This window comes from Anabrus simplex, chromosome 2 (genome assembly GCF_040414725.1).
Source record: "Anabrus simplex isolate iqAnaSimp1 chromosome 2, ASM4041472v1, whole genome shotgun sequence".
NCBI lineage: Eukaryota > Metazoa > Arthropoda > Insecta > Orthoptera > Tettigoniidae > Anabrus > Anabrus simplex.
In genome coordinates this window covers 806,341,144-806,347,143 of record NC_090266.1, presented here as the reverse complement: position 1 = coordinate 806,347,143, position 6,000 = coordinate 806,341,144, and positions in this window count along the sequence as shown.

Genomic DNA, 6,000 nt, shown 5'->3' with positions numbered 1-6,000 from the left:
GGTTACAGGCAATAAAGAACATAAAATACACATAAACCCCCCCAATGCCTTTGCTGGCAGGACCTAGTGTTTACAGTGCACTATGTCTTCTGGTATGGGCTAGAGCAATATTGTTACTTTCATTGATCTGTCTCAGCTTTATCCTTGGCTTTGACAAAATGAAAGTGACTGAGGTATGAGTGATTCTAGTAATGCCATTGCTTATGCAGCCAGTCCCTGTTATGAATGGTGTGAAAATGATGCTCATAGGGTCAGTTGGTGCATGCATTTCAGTAGGCTTGGCAGACTGATATGTAATAGCAACTTCTGACTCGGTGAGGAAAGCAACGGGAAACTACCTCACTCCTCATTTCCCTAGTATGCCTCTTCAGTGATGCCTAGGCCATCTATGACAGCTGTTGGCGGAACTGTTGAGGATCCAACCAGCCTTCGGGCTGAGGACTAAACAAACAACAACAAACCCCCCCAAAAAACCAAACAAAACAATATAAACCAAACAAAACAATATAAACTAACATACTATTATATATAATGTAATGCTCTAACTATCTACACTAAAACTATTAACTATGAACCCAAAAAACCACACAAAATAATATAAACCAAACAAAACAATGAATACTTACAGAATACCAGCACTTGTCTTCAAACTTCAAATAATAATAATAATAATAATAATAATAATAATAATAATAATAATAATAATAATAATAATAATAATAATAATAATAATAATAATAATAATAATAATAATAATAATAATATAATCTGCAGTAGAAGCAAGGGTACACAAGATGGAAAGAGCATATGGTATCACAAAGAATTTTTTATAACAAAAAGTGTCTATCTAAAAGTCTTAAAATAAGGCACTACACTACAGTGGTGAAACCGAAATGCTTATATGCAAGTGAATGCCTGGTACTAAACTACATATTAGATAAACTTGAGTTACTAGAAAGGAGAATCATGAGAAAAACTTAGGTCCTGTGAAAACAACAGCAGTATGGAAATTAAGATGTAATGATGAAATATACAGGAACATAGAAAACATAACAGAAACCATAAGGAAATGGAGATTGCAATTTTTCGGACATATTTATAGAATGGATGATTCCAGATTAACAAAAAGGATTTTCAAGTACCGGTACCCTTGGGACAAAAAGGCAACAACTAGCTGGATTCAAAAAGTAAAGAAAGATTTAGAAAGAAATAATGTAAGAGAAGAAGAAACTATGAACAGAGACATTTTTAGAAAGAGAGTAGTATGTATGGAAGGATTCCAAGGAATATTGAACAAGAAGCCTGGTGCGAAGTGGTCCGAGGACAGAAGGAAACAGCACAGTGAAAGGATGAAAGGATGTTGGAAGGAGCGGAAGAGAAAATAACAAAGTATGAAGAAGTGAACTGAAATTGACACGTGGTCCTTAGCAGGCCTCATCGGAAAGAAGAAGAAGAAGAAGAAGAAGAAGAAGAAGAAGAAGAAGAAGAAGAAGAATCTACCTACTTCCTGAGCCCAAAAATAAGAACCACCAGTTAAGTTTACTGAGCTTTTCTGGTTTGTACTCAATGTGAAAAGAATAGATTTGATGCTGTTTTCAAGTAACGATCAAATCACACAAACCCAACTTGTACTGTACATGTTACTGATGGTAGAAGAGTACTAGCGAGTGTGTTGGGGACAATTTTCTGAAAACCGGATGAGTTGGCCGTGCGGTTAGTGGCGTGCAGCTGTGAGCTTGCATCCGGGAGATAGTGGGTTCGAATCCCACTGTCGGCAGCGCTGAAAATGTTTTCCGTAGTTTCCCATTTTAACACCAGGCAAATGCTGGGGATGTATATTAATGAAGGCTGCAGCCGCTTCCTTCCCACTCCTAGCCCGTCTCCCATCCTATCATTGCCGTAAGACGTATCTGTGTCGATGTGACGTAAAGGAGATTGTAAAAAAAGAAAAATTTGAAAATTATAATAAAAACGGAATAAAACAATTTTTAAAAATCCCTTCATAAAAATGGTTGTAAATAATATTTTAATACTGATGCTCTTATTTAATTTATGATCAGGGTTAGGATTTTTAGGTGCGCATCTTTTTTGTTAGGGTAAATTAAAGATGTTCGGAAAGATATCACACTGTGAAATTTTGTTTCTAGTTGTGAAAAGAGGCATTTTCGCGCTCCTTTTTCCGCTTTTTGGGACCTTTATCCCTTTTTCCGCAGCCATGCCCATAATACCCTCTTTTCCCCTTTTTTTCTTTTAAGTTTAATTCCAATTTATTCTATACGTTTTCTAATCAATATAAAATATTTAACTTTCAATTAACGTCTTCTCAGCTTGCTGTGTACGTGCGAATACTAAACCTGCCTCTTTCAGTAAACACCACGCGGGAGTTGAAAGCGCAATGGAAAATAATTGTGTGTTTGACAAAACCTCTTTCTCTCTCTTTACCGTTACAATATAGCCCGCAATAATGCAGTTGATAATGAGTGATTCTATCCCACCAGAATCAGTAGCCTGCTGTTCGTGAATGTGAGTTTGTTACTGTGAGAGACGTCACCTGTTCGCATGGAGGCGGAGGCTGGTGACGCAGATATGTCAGCCGCGGCACCCGCGTAGTTCCGAGGATTGAGACTGTGTTCTGCTCGAAACTACTAGAAATCGCTGAGACTGCAGTTCCAGCATGAATGAGGACAATCTGGTAACTGTCGCGGTGTTATAAGAGAGTGTGGACAGCAAGGGAGCGAGTGAGTTGTCTGATAGTCGCGTTGTGTTAGGAAGTGAACTCGTGTTAGTACTTTGTTACATTACTCAACGAGTGTACTACTAAATTTGACCATGCCAAAGGCGTTCCTGTCCCGAGTTATTGCCCTGGGTGAAGAATTCAAACAAGATTTCATAGACACTGGTAGAACTTTAATGCAACGAATTATTTGCGATTCAAGAATTTTGTCAGATGAAAAACACCAGCGAGATAGCCTCAAACAACATATTTCCAGCTCTAAGCATCAAATGCATAAGACTCTTCGAACAAACAAATCGCGGCAACCTCTATTATGAAATGAATTCCAACAGAGTTCTTCAAAAGTCAAAATTTGAAGAATTAAACATTGATGTGTGTGCAGCTCTTATACAAGTAGGAATTCAACTCAATAACGTGAACCATGCAGCCTTCAAGGAATTTCTTGAAAAATACACAAAGATTTCAATGTCCGATGAGAGTACTTTAAGCAAAAATTACATGGAGCCGGTTTACCAAGAAACCATACAAAGAATCAAGGAGAAAGTGTCTGATTGCGATGAGGGAATCATTGTGGATGAAACCATAGACTCAATGGAACGATATGTTTTGAACATTTTAGTTTTCCCTTAGCAGGGGAGAACGTTAAGCCCATTTTATTGAAAATGTATGAGCTGTAGAAAGCCGATGCCAATACAGTAATGCAATCAATTATGGACTTCTGCCATAAACTCTGGCCTACTGGTATCGAGTTAGAAAAACTTCTTGTGGTTAAAAACCAAGCTCCATACCTGGTTTCAGCAGTTATCCTGTTAAAACCTTTGTTATCTAAGTTGAAGCATGTGACATGCTTGTTCATTCCCTTCACAGGGTTTGTGAATCCATAAGGAACGAATACAACATCGCAAATCAATTCATCTCTGTCCTTAGAAGATTCTACTGAAAGCTCCGAGTCATGTTGCTGCGTACAGGGAAACCACTGGCCTGTTCCTTCCAAATTCCCGGTCATTACTCGCTGGGGATCGTGGATTGAGTGCGCTGCAATGTTCTGTGAGAATTTTGACAAAATTAGAGAGTTTGTGCTTTCTTTGGATCCAGCCGACGCAGGTGTAATTTCCAAGGGACAACAACTTCTGCTACCAGAGAAAATACATAATTTGCAGACATAACTATATTGTGTCCATTGTTATAAGTACATGGCTGCAGTTATTAAACGATTAGAAGAACAAGGCCTAGACAAAGAAAACCAATGGGATATTTTTACTTCCGCGAGGGAGCAGTTAGGCGGCTTTGCCAAAGACAAAATTGAGTCTAGTCTTCAGATGAATCCAGACATTGAGGAATTGTACACATCTATAGAGTTGCCATTAAGAGTTAATACAAGGTTTGCCGCACTGGTTTCTGTGGATGTTGAAGGAAGCTTTAGCATCGACAAAGACATTCTATCTCCTAATAGAAACAGACTTACTTTTAAAAACGTAGAGATGCTTAATGTCTTGAAGTACAACAGCTTCATGTTTTTTTCCTTCCTTTGATGAGTGATAATTTGATGTACTTGTTTGTAATTCAATAAACTAGAATAGAGGAAAGAGAAATCGTTGAATTAGTTGAATAAACCAGCAAATTCTTGTCACCTTTTTACCATTTTAGAGCACATTTCCCTTCCTTTTTTCATCTGAAATTTGCACCTCAAAATCCTAACTCTGGGTATGATGATACATATTTAATTACATTGACTTATTCCTTGAGCGAATAAGCTAATTACAGTACTTAGTTGAGAGATAAAATGTATACTGGTGAGTTGAATTTGTTGCAAGAGAATAACTTTCCTCAAACATTCAACTTTACTTCTATGTGGTTAATGTAAATCGAATTTGGACAGTGGCGTGCACTGAACCCCATCTATCCCAGCGCTGCTGGGCTAAATGACTCTTTGTATTTACATTTTCTTATTATTCCTTAGAAAGCTTTTCATAAAGTTTAAAAGCTGCGATGCTACCCAGAGCCATTTAAGTCGCTTGGTTGACGCATGCAGTTGAAGTTTCCTTGTCCTGGGAGCGGGGCGGGGATGTGGGCCCTCCCCCGATCGTAATTTACGGCGACAAGCCAGCTAGCTTAGGTAACGTACGTTAGTTTTAATACTTGACACTCGAAGTGTTCAGCGCCGCACACTAGAGACTACAAGAAAAATATCAACATGTTAACAGTATAGCCACTTGCACATCGTCTTGCTAATAAAAATAGAGCCAGTTTATGAAATCCATTGAAGAATATATTTTATGTGTGGATTTCGGTATGTATACATGTTTGAGCAATTCATTGATGGCACGTGTAGAGTATGTTTTCCGATAGCCGCAGAAAAATATTTAGGTTGCCCAGCATGAATGAGCTAATTACGATGTAAAAGTATTTTGTATTTGGTTGTCTGTGATGGTGATATATAGTGAATATTTTTAGTGTTCGTCTTGTATTATAGGCGAAGTTCTGTGCCATTCTTCATTAATATAACGTGTGTTATACGTCGTGACGAATATTTTCCCTCGTTTGTCGTTGACGTACGATCACTCAGTAAGCGAGTGAAACCATAAAACTTCGGTGACGGTAAATACCAGCTAATTATGCTGATTCAATTTTGGCTGGACTTTCTAAGTTGAAAACAAATAGTTAGTCACAGTGTATTTTTTTGAGAACCAAGACTGTACTATCACGAAACGTCACCGGGTGAAAATGTAAGTACATCGTTTAAATCTGCTATAGATTAAGTTATGATTGTGTCATCACTGCCTTGAATATCAATTTGGAAATATGTGCGAGTGTGTGGTTGAAAATATTCTTGAAAGACTTTACTCCGATAGACCTTTCTACGAAAAATGCAGCCTTATAAAATGGCAATGTTGACTTTAGAGAGTGTAGTGGGGCTACGATTGCTTATATTTGAAAAACTGTTTGCAAATGGGGTAACGAATGTGTTGACCGCACGCTACTGAATGTGGAAATGATGTTTAATTTTACAATGCCCAAGTTCTGCAGTCCAGACCTTCATTGGTTCTTAAATGTTGAATTTTCAATATAATTTTAATGGTACTTTGAAAACCAACTTTTGGTACTCACATCTCAACCTTTACAACCCAGACTTTTTAGGTATATTGACACAACATAGTGCTACAGATCTATGCATTTATTTTATGAGAAATTTTTATTCATTTACTTTCAGTATTTTTTCAAATTTCAAACTTAAAAACTTTCTTTAATTATATATACATACAATT